Consider the following 19,957-nt stretch of genomic DNA (forward strand, 5'->3'; position numbering starts at 1 on the left):
ACCCGTCATTCGCCACCCACCTGCCACCACCACCCGCCACCACCACCACCACCACCACCACCACCCACTCACTACCACCCACCACCGTCACCCACCTACCCACTATCACCACCCACCACCCATCCGCCACCACCCCCCACCACTCGTCATCCGCCACCCACCTGCCACCACCACCCACCATCCGCCACCGTCACCCACCCACCACCATTACCCACCCGCCATCACCCACCACCACCCACCACCACCCGCCATCCACCATCCATTTGCCACCACCACCGCCCGCCACCACCACCCACCACCCACTACCGTCACCCACCCACCCACCACCACCACCACCCACCCGCCACCACCAGCTACCCACCACCCATCGTCACCACTTTCCACCATCGTCTTCCGCCGCTACTTGCCATTTCTCACTCTTTTTTATATATTTAAATTTTTTTAAATATTTTGTCAATTACCAAACGCGTTTGTAGTTTATGTTTTTCTAAAAATAAACAAAAAATAAACAAAAGTCAATTTATAAAATTTTTGTAAATATAAACTGAAAACGTAAACGTTACCAAACACATTTGTGTTTTAATTTATTTTCTGGTTTTGGTAACTAGAAAATTATTTTGTGTTTTTTCTGATTTTTGTAATCAGATAGTTTTGTGGTATTTTATTTTCTAGTTTCAGTAACAAGGAAAATAAAATTACAGTATTTTCTAGTTTTAGTAACAAGAAAAATAAAATGATTTTGTGTTATAATCTATTTTCTGGTTTTAGTAACTAGAAAATTAATTTGTGGTTTGTTTTTCTGATTTTTTGTAATCAGATATTATTTCGGTATTTTATTTTACTAGTTTAAATAACAAGGAAAATAAAATTATTTTATGTTATAATTTATTTTCTGGTTTTAGTAACTAGAAAATTAATTTTGTTAATTTATCATAGTTCTTTTGACTTTATCATAGTACATGAGAGAATTTGTTTCTGGAGTAACATATTAATTTACAAACAAATTTCATTTTTATTACAAAGAAGCCTTTGTGGCAAGTTTAGTTTCTTTATTGGTTTTTTGAATCATTTTTAAATTTCTGTGTGTGAATCTGTAGTCGTGAATAGTTTCTGCATATGAGTCGGAATAATATATATATATATATATATATATATATATTCACAAGGACTTTTGCTTGCATATTTAATTAGTTTATTTATGTACAAATCAAACTTATTAAATGAATGTATGTTTTGTCTTTTTGGAGTTTAAAATTCAAAACGCATTGAATTTTATTTATGAGTTGAGAATCTTTTTATTTTATGATGCAAATTTTGGGATCACGCCTGATTAATTTATTTTGTTAATTCATTATTTTTAGTTGATGCGTTTGATATGCATGTATGATGTCAACTCAAGTTATTTCTTAACAAAAATTTCATGTGATTTGGAATGTTAAATTGATATGTTGATTAATTTGAGTTTTTCCAATCAATTTTGAATGGGTGTTTAAACACCAGAGAAATTTAAACATGAAGCTGTATGTAGTTATATCGTTCAATTTAATTGGAAAATAAATTTAAGAAATCTTTTATGTTGATTTTTAGTTTATTTTGAATTATATGACATGAGATGTCATTAATAATTATTTTACTTGCGTAGTAGAATTTGTTAAACCATGAACCATTTTATTAATATGGGGGTGTATCTCTTGCATTAGTTAAGATAATTTAATTTTCTTCTGTCACAAATATTTTTATGACAGTGACATTTATTTGTTATTGAGTTGCAAGAATGTATACAATCAAATGGGTTTTTGAATTGTTTGATTCTTAGGCAAATTTTTTTTATGAGGATATGATTTTGTCAAAACATTAATTCTGATTTGAGTAGTCATAATTATTTTGGTTTTTTCTTGAATTTGTTTTGAAATTCATTGATTTATATCAGAAGTAATAGGGGTGGTGAATATGATGCACCATTAAATGAATTTTGTGCACAACATGGCATTATTCACCAAACTACAGCCCCTTATTCTCCACAGCAAAATGGAATTGCTGAAAGGAAGAATAGAACCCTAAAAGAAATGATGAATGCCATGTTACTAAGTTCAGGCTTACCACAGAACTTGTGGGGGGAAGCAATATTGTCTACTAATTATGTTCTTAATAGAATACCCCACAAGAAAACTAAAAGCATTCCTTATGAATTGTGGAAATGTCGACCACCTTCCTACAAATACTTAAAAGTGTGGGGATGTTTGGCTAAAGTTGAAGTTCCTATTCCTAAAAAGACTATGATTGGACCAAAAACAGTAGACTGTGTGTTTATTGGTTATGCTCAGAATAGTAGTGCATATTGGTTTCTAACTAATAAATCAGATATACCTGATATAAATGTGAACACTATTATAAAGTCAAAGAATGCTGTGTTTTTTTTTTAACATGTCTTTCCTTACAAAAAAGGACAGGAATTAAGTTCACAGAAAAGAACTTATGATTGTACACAAAGTCAAGAGACTAATGACAATCAAACACAAGAGACTAGTAATAGTCTCAACCAACAGGATTTAACTGATGATGAACCAAGACGAAGTAAGAGAGCGAGAACATCAAAATCCTTTGGTCCAGATTTTCTGACATACTTGTTAGAAAATGAACCTCAAAGCTTTAAGGCAGCAATGACAGGTCCTAAAGCACATTTGTGGAAAGAGACTGTTAATAATGAAATTGAATCCATTATGCAAAATCATACTTGGGAATTGGTGGATCTTCCACCAAGTTCTAAACCTTTTGGATATAAATGGATATTCAAGAGAAAAATAAAAGCAGATGGTTCAATTGACAAGTATAAAACAAGACTTGTAGTTAAAGGTTACAGACAAAAGGAAGGTATGGACTATTTTTGACACATATTCCCTTGTGACACGAATAACATCCATTCGCTTGCTTATTTCTATAGCAACGTTGTTTAATTTAGAAATACATCAAATGAATGTTAAGACAGCTTTCTTAAACGGTGATCTAAATGAAGAGATCTATATGGAGCAACCCGAAGGGTTTGTAGTATCAAGGCAAGAAAAGAAAGTTTGTCGACTTGTAAAATCCCTTTATGAATTAAAACAAGCACCTAAGTAATAGCATGAAAAATTTGATCATGTAATGCTTACTAATGGGTTTAAGATAAACGAATGTGACAAATGCATCTATGTTAAAAACACTGGCCAAGGATATGTTATAGTTTGTCTTTATGTGGATGACATGCTTATCATTGGAAGCAGTCCAAATATGATCAAATCAACTAAGCAGATGCTTAACAAAAGATTTGATATGAAAGATATGGGGGTTGCAGATGTTATATTAGGTATGAAAATTACTAAAACATCTGACGGATATGCATTATCTCAATCTCATTATATTGAGAAGATTCTTGGTAAATTTACCAAGGATGGTTTGAATTTAGCTAGAACACCTGTAGATATCAGTCTTTATTTATCGAAAAATAAAGGTGATACAGTGTCTCAGTTAAAATACTCCCAAATCATTGGAAGCCTAATGTACCTAATGAATTGTACTCGTTCTGATATAGCTTATGCTATCAGTAAATTGAGTAGGTACACTAATAACCCCGGAGAAGACCATTGGAAAGCGATCATTCGGGTTCTTAGATATCTAAGATTTACTCGTGATCATGGTTTGAACTTTACTCGATATCCAGTAGTACTTGAAGGTTATTGTGATGCCAATTAGATATCGGATACTAAAGATTCAAAATCCACAAGCGGATATGTCTTTACTCTGGGAGGCGCTGCTATTTCTTGGAAATCCACGAAACAAACATGCATCGCACGATCCACAATGGAATCCGAGTTCATTGCTTTGGACAAAGCAGGAGAAGAAGCAGAATGACTTCGTCACTTCTTAGAAGACATTCCAATGTGGCCAAAACCTGTGCCAGCTATTTGCATTCATTGTGATAGTCAATCTGCAATAGGCAGGGCACAGAATCATATGTATAACGATAAGTCACGACATATTCGTCATCGACATAATACCGTAAGGCAATTGTTGTCAAACGGAATAATCTCACTAGATTATATAAAATCTAAAGAGAATATTGCGGATCCGTTAACAAAAGGTTTGACAAAAGAGCTAGTGTATAGTTCATCAAAGGGGATGGGATTAAAGTCTATTACATAAGAGTTGTCATAATGGTAACCCTACTTATATGACTGGAAATCCCAAGAACTAAGTTCAAAGGGACAACTAAGTTATGTATGGCTTGCCAGAAATCACTAAAGGATTAAGTTCCTACCCATTCCTATGGTGAGAGTGATATCTGCAACATATGTTGTATGCAGTGGTATAAGGATAAGCTTTGCTTTTAATGATTACTTATATCTTGATTAAGGCATAAAATCAAGACGAGTATAAGGAGATACTCACAATAAGAATCACCTATATGAGTGCCGAACTGGGGCTGGTTCTATGAGAATGCAAAAGGCTAAATTATCTAGAAACACTCATGAAAACCAGGCGCGTTCAAGGCCAAAATGAACACAACAGTGAGAACCACGATGTGTTAGAAGATATTTTGTGTGAAATCTATTGTCTTGGCTTACACAAACGGCTGAACAATTCAAGGCATCGCGTCCATTGGTTAGCTAGTAAGTCCGATAGGTTATCACTAGGGAAGGTTCAAGGCCGAAAACTACTTATCCTGATGCAAGATATTTTCGACTTATACTCTTTCGATAAAGCTGCATATTGTTGCATTTCCGTTGTCATCAAATTCCATTCATGTGGGGGATTGTTGGAAATGGTTATAAATTCTGGGTAAAACCAGAATTTTATCCTAAGTTCGGTCTATTTTTTAGGTGGGCCCCGTGCGTCGATTTTCACGGGTCAAAGTGGTAACGCGTTCTATGCCGCGTTGTGATTCACGTGGTATATTTGGTTGCTCAAAACCATTACCGAGTGAATGGGAAATTGAAGCCCAAGTGTGCTCCATGGAAATGGAGTTTTGGTGAAAATTCCTTAAGGTTGTAAAATGGCTTGTCCCACATTGATTTGGTGAGAAGTTTTGAATGAGTTTATAAGGCTTGGGTTTGGTACTTGGGGTGTGCCCCAAAGGGTACCTAAGTGTTTTAGAGGGAGAGGTTATTGGCAAAATGGGCTAGACCCATTGGACCCAAAAACCACATACACGCGCGCCACCACCGCCGTCCGTCCGGTCGGGCGGGCTGGGCCTGGGCTTGGGCGCGGGTGCGTGGTGTGTGGTTGGGTTGGGCTTGTTCGGCCCAATATTAATCTTTTTGGGCCAAAAACATTTGAATTTAATTTTATTTTTGGTAAAATAAAATCCAGAATTCAAAATTAAACTGGTTTGGTTTTACTGTACATCCAAACAGGGCCCTTCTCGGTTTTAAACCGGAATTAAACTGGTTCAGATTTACTGTACACCCAAACAGGGCCATTCCCATTTTTGTTATCTGTTTGAATTGTAATCCAACAGATTCAAATCTATTTGAATTCAAAACCAACAGGTTTCATACCTATTCAATTCAAAACCTACAGCCACCATTACATCTATAAATAGGACAACCCTCATTTGGATTTTGTAACTCTAATTTTCATCCTTTATAATTCTGCAAACATCCTCTTCATTTTGCTGCATTATTTTCTTGTCAGAGAGAGTATAAACACTTAGTGTATTCGTTAGACAAACAATTTGTAGTGCTGCTATTGTTTGTAGTATATCATTTTATCCTGAGAGATAGACGTCCAAATTCTGAAAGCACCGTGGAGAGGACGAATCTGTCTTAAGGACACAGTGTCAAACACTGGACTTGATCAGATTATAATTCAAACAAATTAAATCAAGTAAGTTATTTAATTTATTTTTAGTGTTATTATTATTTATTTAAATCAGATTTTAATTTTGTTTTTGTAACAAAATAAAATCTGTTTTTATTTATTTATTTTTATTTCGAGTTTGATTTTTGTAATCAAATAAATTCTCCCATTTCCTTTATTTCTTTTATATTTTATTTGTTGTTTAGTACACAAACTGAATTAATTAATTACAGTGAAAATTGTCCACCACTAGGTACAAGGCAAAGGGCAGTTTTCTTGTGCATTGTTACACCGGGTATGACCTCGGTGTCTAAATCTTCCTTCTTCATCCCAACAGGTAATTCCCAATCAAATGCACAACGAAGATTGGCAAGTGTAAGTTCCACTTGAACAGCACCCATGTAGAGCCCTGGACAACCTCTTCGACCAGCACCAAAGGGAACAAGCTCAAAATCTTGACCTTTGAAGTCAATTGTGCTTCCTATAAATCTCTCAGGTAAGAACTCTTGTGGGTTGTCCCAAGCTTCAGGGTCCCTTCCAATGGCCCATGCATTCACATAGACTAAGGTTTTCGGTGGAATTTCATACCCATCTATCTTACATGTTTGAGTTGTTTCTCGTGGCACTAGTAGTGGAACTGCAGGGTGCAATCTCATTGTTTCTTTTACTACTGCCTTGAGGTATGGAAGGTTTTGAAGATCATCTTCATCTACACTGCCTTTTTCTCCAACCAAATTTCTGACTTCCTCTTGCATTAGCGCTGTCATTGCCCAAACTAATGTAGCTGCACTTGTGTCTGTGCCACCAAAAAATATGTTCTACAACAAAATAAAACAGACAACGGTAACATCAGGTTGAAAAAAGGCTAGGGATTATTTGTCCCCAAATCTCACTAACAAATAAGAGTTTTAGGAATTAAATTTTTTTATTCTTAAAAGTGAAAATTTTGATGCGAAAAATATTATAGAACCAATTCTTGTTGTTGCGAAAGACTTAGTGACAAAATTTTTAAAATATTGCTAATAAATACGGCAAAGTAATTTGGTACAAATTTTTTGTTTTTTTTTTGAAACAAAAATTTTGGTCCCCAATACATCACTAAATGTTTAGCTTTTATCTCAAAAATCTTAAATTATTGTTGTATTGTTATGAAAACAAATCTTGGGGTGTGAAATGATCCAATGGCTATAGTTGTTTGGAACAACATGACATAAAAATTTAGAAATAAAGAATTCTTGACCAAAAAATGATAAGCGTACGTAAAGAATCAAGATCAATCATTTCCTTTCATGCTATATTCTCCATCTCCTTATATTTTAGGGAAAATTACACTTCATGCCACATTCACAAAATATTTACTAATTAATGAAAAATTTTAAGAGTTTAATTATTAAAATTTATATGATTTACCATTAATTTTGAACTTTTTTTTTTTCTTGAAAAAATACACTTGTAGTTTCCCCTATGGTTTAGTGGGTCGTGATGTCATATATAAAATTAGTCATTGAAAATTCAAAAAGATTACCATAAGGACTGCTTTAATATGGTCAAAAGTAATATCAATAGCTAACGACCGATTGTTTTGCAATTTCAGCAAGACGTCTGTGATGTCTTCTTGATTAGATTTTCGTCTTTTTGGATCAAGATGATCGTCGATGATTTCTTGGTAGAACTTATCAAACTCCTTGAAATTTTTCTCAAGGCGGCCATAGAGTCCAGAAAGTCTATCAACCCAACCCATCAAAGGAAATAATCTGAAATGAAGAAGCTCCCACACATGGCTTGACCTTCGTTGAGTAGGCTGTGAAATCTACTTCTTTCATGACCTTCATCCTCATACCTCTTACCAAAAGCAACCCTGCAGATTGTGGTGCTTGTGAGAGCCATGAGCATCTCACTCAAGTTAATACCTGTTAGATCACCAATCGTCCCCAAAACTTCAGTTTTTTTTTTTTTGATCAGCAAAATGAAAATATATAGATGATAAAGCAATATACAATCAACAAAACAACAACAAAACCGGGGGGGGGGGGTGGGGTGGGGGGTTACAAAGTTTGGCGAGGAGCCAATCAAACACCCGAACTCCAAAACTGAAAAACTGAACAAGAGACAAAAGAACAAAACAAACAGCAGCAAGGCGAAATTGTAGCTGAAGGCCTGAGAATTAGCACAGCAACAATCCTAACATCAATCCAAACATCAACACCTGCTGAAGGCCTGAGAATCAGCATTAGTAGCTGCATACATAACATCAACAACAATCCAAACTCCATGCCAAAACCAATTACCTAACAAGCATAAACCAAACAGAGCAACTCTGCAATGCTGGAGCTTCCTGCGCAACAATTTCTGGGCCTGAGAATCTGCACTAGTGGACAGCGGACAGCCATTACACAGAATCTGCTTACAGATTTACCTGCTAATTGACGCACTGCCTGATCTGATGGAGGTTTGAGACAAGGTCATGGACTGAGTAGTCGACCCTGAAGGACCACTTCACCCACAGAGCGATCTGCAGTTTCAACCTCTCACTTAGACTTGCAAAATCTGGATTAACCCCCTTAAATCTGCACTCGTTTCTTAACTTCCATACAGACCACATCAGTAGTGCTGGAACAGCCTGCCAAGCTTTGTGAACCCAAGACTTCGCTTTACTCCCTGACCAGCATTGAAGCAAACCCTCAACAGAACCCGGGATGACCCAATGCTGATCCCACCAACTAGCCATGGCTGCCCAGCACTTCCAAACCTGTGGGCAAAACAGTAGCACATGCTCCAACGACTCCACAACAGATTGACAAAAAACACACTGGGTCTCTGCATTGGGAGGGAGAACCCCAATCCTCTGAAGGAAGAGAGAAGTCTTAATGCGGCCTCTCCAAGCAAGCCAGCAAAGGAACTGCATCTTGGGAGGTGCCAGGCTTACCCACACCCCAGCTGGCACTCTCAATTCAGGGCCTTTAGTTGCACCCCACCAACTCCACACCGATGATGTTGAGAACTTACTAGATGTTGATGCTAGCCAAGAGCAAGAGTCTTCAGATTCAATTCTAAGATCAGGAGATGAGTCCAGGAATGCAGTCAGCCTCTGCAGCCTCCTTCTGAACTGGAGCTGCCATACCCCGAGTTTCTTCTTGGCATTAATTTGCTGTAATGTTCCATCCTTCTCAGTGGATAGACTGAACAGTCTAGGATACTCCTCATTCAGACTTCTACCATTGAGCCAAGCATCCGACCAAAACTGGATCCTTCTCCCGTTTCCCACTGATAGCTTGAAGTTCTGGGAATAAAACTCACCCAAAGACTGGTTATTTAAATTGAGCTGCACAATATCCTTCCATACAGTAGACGCCCCATCTGTGTTGGACAAAGTTGGTGCCCAATCCCCTCTTGAACGCCCATACCTTGAGCAAACAACTGATTTCCACAAGGTTTTATCCTCTGACCCAAATCTCCACCACCATTTTAACAACAAACAATCGTTCACCTCACCCAAATCTCTCACACCCAAGCCCCCTTGACTTTTATTCTTAGTTACCTCACCCCAATTAACCAAGTGTACACACCTCCCATCCTTTGCTCCTCCCCACAAGAAATTTGATTGAATTTTTGCCAATGCCTTAGCAACCCCCTTAGGCATCTTGAAAATAGAAAGAAAGTAAGTAGGCAAATTGGAAAGGACTGATTTAATTAAAGTCAAACGCCCACTAAAAGACAGCAGCTTACTCTTCCAAGATGACAACCTCTTGCTCACCTTATCCAGTATTGGGTTCCAAGTGCACTTCCTCTTTGGGTTAGCCCCTAGAGGCAAACCTAAAAAGTTGAAAGTTAAGTTCTTCAATAGGAGCAGAATTGGAGGAGGCAGGCAACCGAAGTTTAGAGGGCTGTCCGGAGGAGATTGGGAATCAATAGTGTGTTTAAATGAAGATATTATCTTGGAATGTGCGAGGTTTGGGAAGACCAGAAAAGAGGGGAAAGATAAAGAGATTGGTGAGGGAGAGAGGGGTTGATGTGCTCTTTCTTCAGGAGACTAAGAGAAGAATTATGGAGGATCATTTTGTGAAATCAATTTGGCCCTCTGAAGAAATGGAATATATGGTGGTGGATTCTGTGGGAAGTGCTGGAGGTCTACTGTCTATATGGAGGCCACAAATCTTCGAGCTTAAGAGTTGTTGCAGTGGTAAAAACTTCATCATTTTATCAGGTACCTCTAGTCCTTCTTTTCAGTGTTCCCTTGTAAATATCTATGCTCCTAATGACGTTCTTGGGAGGAGGCAGTTATGGAAATCTCTTGTGGGTATTCATCATCATTTTCCAAATCCGTGGTGTGTGGGAGGGGATTTTAATGAAATTAGATTTATGGGGGAAAGGAAGGGTTGCTTATCCAGAGATAGGATTAAGAAATGGGCCCAATGATTAATGCATATTAAGATAACACTCTTACGTACAATCCTGTTTCACATGTGAAGAGAATAACATGCACAAATAGATAAATAATGATAGAGAAAACATGGGTGATAAGACTTGAACATAGACAAAACTTAAACTAAGAGCTCTCGTATCATGTTAGATCACCAATTATTCCAAGAGGAAGGAAAAAAAAAAAGAAGCAATACCTTTATCCTCAGAAGCTAATTTAGATATTTTCTCAATCATTCGATGCACTTCTTCGCGAACTGAATGAAAAGATTGAACCCTTTTGGTGTTGAAGAGCTGAAGACCACAAAGCTTTCTCATTTGCCTCCAATAGTCATTGTATGGTGCAAAAGCCCAGTCCAAGCCATTATAAGAGAGTTTTTGCGGGCCAACCATGGAAGGCCTGCTAGAAAACTCAAGATCATGGGTCTTCATAACCTCTTTCGCCATTTTTGCTGAAGAAACCACAAGGGTTGGAACAGAGCCGAGTCGTAAGGACATGAGAGGACCGTATTGCTTGGAGAGGTTCCAGAAGTAGCGGTGAGGGGCAGAGTTATCGAGCTGATGTAAATTTCCAATGAAGGGAAGTCCAGGAGGGCCTGGTGGAAGGAGGACTTGTCCATTTCCTCTGTTTTTGTGAAGAACAAAGAAGAAGAGGAAAATGGGAAGAGCTACCAGGATAAGAAGCAACATCATTGTTATTGCCAAAAACTAGAGTTATTTTGTATAATAGAAGTAAGAGACGGTGGTCTCTTTATAGGGGTGATAATAGGGTATTCCGAGAATACGGATATTTTATGTTATTATGAGTGATGAAGAAGATAGGATATTATAATGTATGATCAGTTTTTCATCTTTAAATTAAAAATTTTGTTGTGTATGTAATATATGTTATTTTATTAATTAAGTCACTGTCATATTTTTTTTTTTATAATGCACAAGCTCTCACCGTAAACTCATCCGTCGTATTATACAGTCAAAGTGAATTAATGGAATGAAATGGAATTTCAAATCAAGTTAGGCTTAGTATTTTTAATATATATATATATATATATTACGTGAACAGCTTAAACATTTTATGTTAAAAAAATAAATAAATAAAAGGTTAAACTTTGAAGTGTTTATGTTCATAAGGCCCAGAAAAGAATCAAGAATTCTATTTGACTTGTCCCGTCGCTTTATAAACAAAGAAATAAAAACATAAGTAATAAAATTACATTTTCTTAGTGATTAAATTCAAATATTTATTAAAAAGCCGCAAAGTCATTTACAATTGAATTTTGTTAACCGATTGAATTCAAATAATTATTAAAACGTGCATATATGCAAGGTTAAATAGTATGCAAATTTCGGATTTAAATTTTTTTTATGGCCGGGTTACGAATAATTATATTAGTGTTGGCTATATATTTTGTACGGACCAATCACAGTTCAACACGTGGCAGGTTGAGGGTAATACGGGAAGACAATTGAAACCTTCGATCATGATCGTATACGTGACAGTTAGTATTGGTTTTCATAAAATCTGCGTAGTATTGGATCAATAAAGAGATGCAAAGTGATGTGGCTTCAACAATTACTCACATTTAAATTCAAAATCAGGAGGGAAGCCTAACTGCAGGTATTGGCGCAGTGAAACTAACTATAAGGCAACATGATCAGCGCTCATGGAGGAGCGGTTCGACGGTTATCCTTGAGAAGTATAAATAGCAGAGAAGGCTCCAGAAAAACCCCCGAATTGAGATCTATAAAACTAGTTTTATCAACTTTATTTCTTTTCCAGTTTTTACATTTCCTTTTCTTTACATTTCTGTACTTTAAAATTCCTGTACTGCACTTCGTTCATAGGAGTAGTTTCAAGTAGATTGTTGCTATAAACCTCTACGAGGCTGAATTGGATCATTGTAAGTCTTTCATTTTTACTTAATGAAATGTTACAACTGTTCTTCATTTAATCATTGTTTGCTTAATTCTCCTAAACAAAGCCACCAGTAAAACTCCTCTTCATTGAGGCTGAAAGAACTAAAACATAATCGTCTGATAATTGGTTGGCAATTAACATTCTGTAAGGATTGATTGATCCTTACTGGCACGCTCACAATTACAAAAATAGCCTTCGAAAGCCAAAAAAGCCAACATATATTTTTGGCACGCCCAGTAGGACTAATTGAAATGGCTAGATGTAGGAGACAAGGAGAAAATGAACGCTTGGAAGAAGGCGTGGAAGGAGAGGTAGAAATACCTAATCCAGAGGATAATGTGATAACACATCCTGTGGAAACACCCATTCTATCAGAACCTATGGTCGAATAGACCAACACTTCGGAAGAAGTATCATATGTTCATAATATTGGACGAGGCCAAGGAATTGGACCATCCACTGTTCCATCTACTCAGTCAATGAATCCATGGGGTGGCCTAGTAGATGCCATGGGATAGCAGTTAATGAACACAATGGAAAGGTGGGCAACATCCTGTTTGAATCGAATGAATACCCACCAACCAACAAACACAAGACACATGGAGGAAATTTCAAATGTCCCTCAACAAAGATTGGCTAGAGATAAACAGCCTATGCAAATTAATAGACATTCTAATGGTCAAACTAGTAATCAAAACTGTGAAAGATCATCACCTCAGTCCTGGTATGAACCTATTTCGAGGCCTATAGCAAGTCAAAATGCCTCATTACTTAATAGTGAAGCCATGCAAATTGGTGGATCTGGCCCAGTACAAGAAAATGACATAAGGATGGTTCCAAATCCCATGTTCGAAGCCATACCTGGCATGAGGGGGTTCACTAATCCTTTATTCAAATTTATACCCGAGGGGTTGGAAGGTTTTCCTACAACTGGAAAAGATACAACACTTGTTCCAGCACCTTTCACAGGTCCTTTCACAGGACAGGCTCAAAGGGGTCACCCATACCCCTAACAGTAGCCGATACCACAGGGATAACCAGTCCCAAATATACCACCCTATGGACCAAGAGGACCCCAGGCACAAGGTTGTCCACCAAATCCTGTGTTTGTTTCTCCAGTAGTGGTTCAACAGGCACAAAATATGGTCCCTAAGGACCAAATTGTTAATATTGTTAGAGAGATGTGTGGACCAATGGCTCGGGGGGTTCAGACTCCTGTGTACAAGAAACTGTACCCATAATGGATAGATAGGGTACGTGAATACCCAAGAGGTTTCAGGATACCAGATTTTGCCCTTTTTTTATTGGAATAGAAACCAATCAACGATTGAGCATACTGCTAGGTTCGCAGCTCAGTGCGGTGAATTTACCAATAATGACTATATGAAGTTAAGATTATTCCCAAATTCTCTAACTGGGGGAGCATTTGTATGGTATATTAACCTTACACCTGGCTCTATCCAAACTTGGCAACAAATGGAAGAGGCATTTCATGTCCAATTTTTTCAAACAGAGCTAGAGGTTTCCATGGTAGACTTGGCAAGATTGAGTTAAAGGCCTGATGAGAAGGCTACTCAGTTTGTTGCCAGATTTAAAAGAGCATGAAATAAATGTAGGATCATCTTACCAGAGCCTGAATTTGTGAGATTGGCTCAAAATGGATTAGAGTTTAGGCTTTGAAAGAAGTTTGACTCAACTGAGTTTAGAGATTTAGTGGAATTAACCTATAAGGCATCTAGGTATGAAGCATTACTAGAAGAAGAACAAGATCGAAGTAATGCATCATACAAGACGTATTATAGAGATCTTAATTATGAGATTGATGCAGCAGAGATTGTAGGAAAAGAACCTGTGATCTGTGAGGAATTCATAAAGATACACCAATTGATCAGCAGTTTAAAAAGAAAGACCTTCATAGGAAATACTCTTTCAACTTAACGAAGGCAGATGACATTTTTGATCGTTTGCTTGCTACAAATTTTCTGAAGTTACCAAGAGGAGTCAAAATTTCGTCTCCAGAGGAACTTAAAGGAAAAGTGTATTGTAAATGGCGTAATTCTTGGTTTCACTCAACTAAAAACTACATTGTTTTTCGAGACAGGATCCAAGAGCAGATTCGAAAGGGGAGTTTAAAATTCCCAGCTAAAGCAAAAAAGGCCATGGGGATTGATACTAATCCATTCCCAAAAATTGGAGAGGTGGCAGCCAATGTTATTATGCCAGACTTCCAGAACTTGTCTTTGAAAGAATTAGAAGAAGTCAATGTGCAGATGCATGTTGCCAACCAGACAACTGTCAAGAAAGGCATTGGAAATCTACCAATTATTGGACAAGGTTTCTCAAATCAGAGGGAAGACTATGATGAAGAAGCACTGGATGATGATTCTTTAGAAGCAGCTGTCATGCAAAGAATGTGTCCCAGATGTAGGCTAAACTACAAGTGGTTGAAAGGGCTTCCAATTGATGGGAAGCAATATCCCAAGGATGTGCAGAAGCATCCTAAACCAACCAATGCTTATAACAAAAGGCCATATCCAACTAGTATTAGGCAGCAGCAATTAATGGCTGAGCCAACAGCCACTAGAATGCATTCTAAAGGTAAGAGGCCTTTATATGAGTCCAGACCATCTAATTATTACAGAATGGAGAGTAGTCATCCTGAAAGGAGACTGGAGAAGGGTTCAGTTTATGGAATTGTAGACACTCCATTTTTGACCATCTTCAAGACTTGGACGTCACCGCTTGAACACTCGGTGATCATCCATGTTTGTATTCATCTTGAGTTCCCGGAGGTCTCGGCTATGCGCCTTGCCTCATGATCTCTTGACTCGACCGTTTTGTGTCTGGTTTTGAACCAAACACTTGTGTTTTTGCTTTGAAGGGCAGAGAATGGCTTTTGAGACATCCTCACACTCCACCGGCCATGGCTTGAGGCCACCGGCTGTGTTCTGTTGCCATCGGCCAAATGTGATGGCCGGCCGGCCAATTTGACTACCGGTCGACCACTTTGATGGCCGGCCGGCCAAGTGCGGTTTTCAACAAATATTTCTATAGACAACTGGCAGCTGTTATTCTAGGCCATACCCCAGCCCATGCCTGGACGTGGGAGTTCTGAGAGGGCTACAGATTGATATATCTATATCAATCAAGCTCTCTCAAAAAATAAAAAAAAAGAGAGGAGGAGGAGAGGAGGGGAGATACAACTTGAAGAAATTTTTTTTTCTCTCTCTAAAAATTCTCAGCTCTCTCCCTATCTCTCTCTTCCAAACCCTTCAAATCCTAAGGTTCTTGCCCCCTTTACACTACCACTCATAGCCTACAACCTCCATACTCCATTCTAGCAACTTGAGGCTATTTTTCAGAGCTTAGGAACACCATTTCTCAGACCAAAAGCTGTTGAAAGTTTGGACTACAAGGGTGAGCCTCATTTCTCTCTCTTTTTGCTCTATTTTGCATGCAATCTTAGCCTTTGTTGCTTACATTTTTGGGCTCCAACCTGAACTGTAAATAATCATATTCTAATCTCCTTTTCATGTTTGATGAAGGACCTCTTGCTGTTTGAGGTCTCCTCCTCCCCCTTTGTGTTTAAACTCTCTTTTAGGCCTATTTTTGCATGATATTTTAGGCTTATTTGTGAGCTGTTTTGGACTTGGTCATAAACTGTGAAATGCCTTGTTTTGAGCCCCTCTTAAACTTTGTTGAAGGGTCCTCCTCTGTTTGACGTCAGCTACTACCACTTTCCTCTTTATCCCTCTTTTAGGCTTTTTTCTTGCATGCCGATTTAGCCTCACTTTTGTTCATTTTCGAGACTTTATGTAAACTGTAAAGTGCTTCATTTTGAGCCCCTCTTAAACTTTTTTGAAGGGCTCTTCACTGTTTGGGGCCAGCTGCTGTCCCTTGTCTCTATTCTCTCTTTTATGGCCATTTTTGCATGATAGATTAGACCTATTTTTGTTCATTTTTGAGACTTTTTATAAACTGGAAAAAGGCTTGTTTTCACATCATCTTAATGTTTTATTAAGGGAATTATTTTATTTGAGGCCACATGCTTCCTTATATGCTTGGTTGTCCCTTGCCTTGAGCCTTACACCTAAGCCCCAATTGCATGCTTTGTTTGGCCTTCTAGCCACTGAAATCCAGTGGATTTTCAGTGGCTGGAACACTATTTTGAGAGCCAAGATTAGAGGGGGGTGACCCCCTCTCTCATTCTCTTGTTTGGTGGCCTTTTTGGCCTTCCAAAGAGACCCCACCTTGCATGCTTCGAAGACACTTTATAGGGTCAATTTGGTGAGTTTTAGGACTACCATATTTGATTTTCATAGTTTTTTATGCCATGCTAAATGTCTACCTTGCATGTGCTTAATAACTCCTTGCATGGCCCTTCAAAGTAACTCATTATTTTTGCATACCATGGTTGCATATCAGTGGTTATTTGGACCTATTTTCACATGATTTATTCACTGATTTTTGCTGGTTTGGTGAGATTACATTTGCTTCATGTACTTGCCATGCAAACCATGATTACTAGTCAAGATTGCATGCTATTTTGTCCACCACGCTAGCATCTTTTGGCCATGCTTTGAACTGGAAATGCTCATGTTTTGGAACTGCCTTGGCTCTGTCTTCATGCTTCATGATCAAATAATGCATGCTTTGTATAGCTATAAGTCATTCCATGTGCCTAATTTCGAATTTCGGGTTTCAGCTCATGCATCGAGTGCCATTTTCCATGTTTTGGGCTGTTTAGCATCATATTTAAGTGCTGGAATTTGTGAGTTTGCATGCCATCTTGCATCCCTTGCCACGTCTTGTTAGAGTTACATGTTATGCCTTAGGTTCGGTCCTCAGTTTGCGTGCACGCATTTCGAGAGTCTCATTTTCACCTAATGGCTACTGATGTGAGTGTGGCTGAGGTCCATTCATGTTAGTGTAAGTCCATCCTGCATTGTGTATGCCATGTTTCAATGCATTGTGCACGGTATGTTATTAGCATTGTGTGTGCTGTATAGTTGCATTGCATGTTTATATGTTTGCTTGCAGCAACTGTTTTTTTACTTGATTTTTTGGTTTTATTTTTTTTTATTTTTTTAAATTTTTCTGCTACACAGTTTTTAAGTTGTTTTCAAGTATTAATTCAACTATTTTTGTATTGTTTATTTTGATGTTTTCTACATTATTTTTTTAATATTTTTATATTTTTTATATTTTAAAGTTGTTTTCAACTTTCAATTCATTTGTTTTTTTTTTTTTTAAAATTTTTCTTATTATTCTTTCTTTTTTGGTTTCTTGGGTGTTTTTTCCTCAATTTTTGTATTTATTTGTTTTTGGGTTATAATTTTTAAATTGTTGTTTACACCTTAATTTGTCTTCTGTCTACTTTATTTTTTTTTTTTTAAATCCTTGATATTAAAATTTTATAAGATGAATGTCACGACCCAAACCCATCCCTGTAGGTTTAGCATCATAATCGGCCAGTAATCCGTAGATTACCGAAGGCCTCTTAAACAGAAATCAAATTATTAGAGGCTGGTGGAAGCGAATAACAAATATATAATGTCCATTGAGCTGTGTAGACATATATGGGACATAAATTTTTTAAACTTTATATACATATATCGTACATCACCCTTACGTTATCACATTTATACGGATAAGACAAAAAAGGAACTTAACCCTATTTACAGAATAAACAAAAACTTTAACTTTAATCACATAGTCATGACCATTTGACATATCTGGAACCTCCATGGGAGGCATATAGGTTGGTTGACAAGATAGAATCTAGGCAGAAGCTCTAGGCCTGGTCACGTGCCTGATCACCTACATACATAAATAATAGAGTGAACTGGAGTCCAGTGAATAACAAGAAGGTAAAGGGTTTACGAGTGATGTCCATCACAGATTCGAAAATCAAAGTTTATATTAGAAACAAATTCTTATACATATTTAGATTTCAAACAGAAACAGAAACAGATTTATATACATGTTCAGATTTGTAAACATTTATTTGTGGTACATCCATTAGCTAACAGATCAAATTGGTCAAAAGACCTACATGCATAGTCGGTACCGACGACCTTAAAGGTCAATATCGATGTGCACATATAGTCATGGTATTGTTACCCCCAGGCGAGGGCCACGTGAACATAGGCGTTGGTATTGTTACACTCGGGCAAGGGCCACATGAACATAGACTATGGTATTGTTACCTTCGGGCAAGGGCCACATGCATATTGGCCATGACATTGTTACCCTCAGGCGAGGGCCACATGAACATAAGTCACGGTATTCTTATCCTCGGGTGAGGGCCATCTGAACTAAGGATGCCACAAATAAATTTCAGAAAAATAGACATTCATTCAGGATTCATAAAATAGCATTTCATAAAGCAGATCATATCTTATCATTCTGAAAATACTTATAATCAAATATAGCTTTACAGAGTTATTACTCACTGATAGTTCCAAAAGTAGAACAAACGGATCAGACATACGGTAGTGCGTGACCTACACAAACACATAACATATACACATTGAAACACAATATCACTTCATTGATCAAACTGGAGTTCTCTTGTCTTTTTCTGTCTAAGTATCCTGAAGTTCTACTATGTTTATTATTTCTTTATTCAAATTAATCGAGTTCTCATTTCACATATTCTTTCATTACTAAATTCTTCTTTTCCAAATAGATCGATTTCTTACTTGGCTTCTTAATCAACGACTACTAAATCAATGACTTATTCTTTAACCAACTAATTTATGTTGATTGTTAACTTATTAATCTTCATTGAGCTAGGAATCATGTCTAGAATGCTTGGAAAGAAATAAGAATGAAAATATGAAGAACATGTAATTTTTTAAAACATACTAAAAAGGCTTGACCGCTCGAGCCACCACTTGGTCGCTCGAGCGGACTGCACAGTCTGCAAAACTACTGAGAGCTCGAAATGTTCGCTCAAGCCACCAATTGGTCACTTGAGCGGTCTGTAAATTTTCTGGGTTTTCAAAACTGAAGATTTAGCTCCCAAACTTTATTTCAAAAATTAGGTTCATGCTTGACTCATTTCAAATATGTAATTTGATTAATAAACATGAACCCATGGCTAATTTTAAATTATAAAACAAAACCTTCTTTGATTTGCCAAGACTAAAACCAAAACTTCATGAATATTATGATATCAAAACCTTTCTTCCTTTTTCTTATAAAACATGAAATTAGAATTATAAGGCTCTTAGAAAAATATTTGCATGCATGTAATTAAAATCAAGGCTAACTAATTTTGCTTGTTTCAAAATCAAATCATAAATGTTCCAATTTAAATTGAATACAATAAAACTATTAAATTACATTACATCCATGGATGAATAATCGAAATCAAACTAATTCCTAATTTTCATAATAAAATCAAAACCTTGCTTAATTGTAAAATCAACACCCATATCTTCATGAACTCATGGTTTCCAAAATTTTTCTTCAAAATCAAATGTATAGTAAACTTGTATGGATCAAATCCTTTCAAAAACTCATGATGCATGCAAATATACATCTCATATATATCAAGATTTTCAAACCCAAGCTCAACTTGAAGAATTCTTACAATTATTTCCATATTTATTAACTTGAACCATCCATGTTCCTGAATTAATTCTTTAATTTCTTCAACTTATATGCATATAAAAATGAGACCCAAATTCATGCCAGATATTCAAAATCAAACCCAAAATAGTTAATTTCTACGTTTATTTCCATAACCATGAACATGCGTGTAACCCATTTCATGTT

The 19,957-nt window shown here is 37.0% G+C and overlaps 1 pseudogene across 1 annotated transcript; it reads right to left on the reverse strand.

Moving 5' to 3' along the window:
- Window positions 1-5,978: 5,978 nt before the first annotated feature.
- On the reverse strand, window positions 5,979-11,022 carry LOC114295364 (6,7,8-trihydroxycoumarin synthase-like; annotated as a pseudogene). Its single transcript, XR_014365255.1, has 3 exons — window positions 10,452-11,022; window positions 7,361-7,745; window positions 5,979-6,653 (listed from the first exon to the last, which is right to left on the reverse strand). The product of XR_014365255.1 is annotated as a 6,7,8-trihydroxycoumarin synthase-like (transcript).
- Window positions 11,023-19,957: the final 8,935 nt, after the last annotated feature.

The sequence above is a fragment of the Camellia sinensis genome, chromosome 3 (genome assembly GCF_055761805.1).
Source record: "Camellia sinensis isolate YWXY chromosome 3, ASM5576180v1, whole genome shotgun sequence".
NCBI classification, from domain to species: Eukaryota; Viridiplantae; Streptophyta; class Magnoliopsida; order Ericales; family Theaceae; genus Camellia; species Camellia sinensis.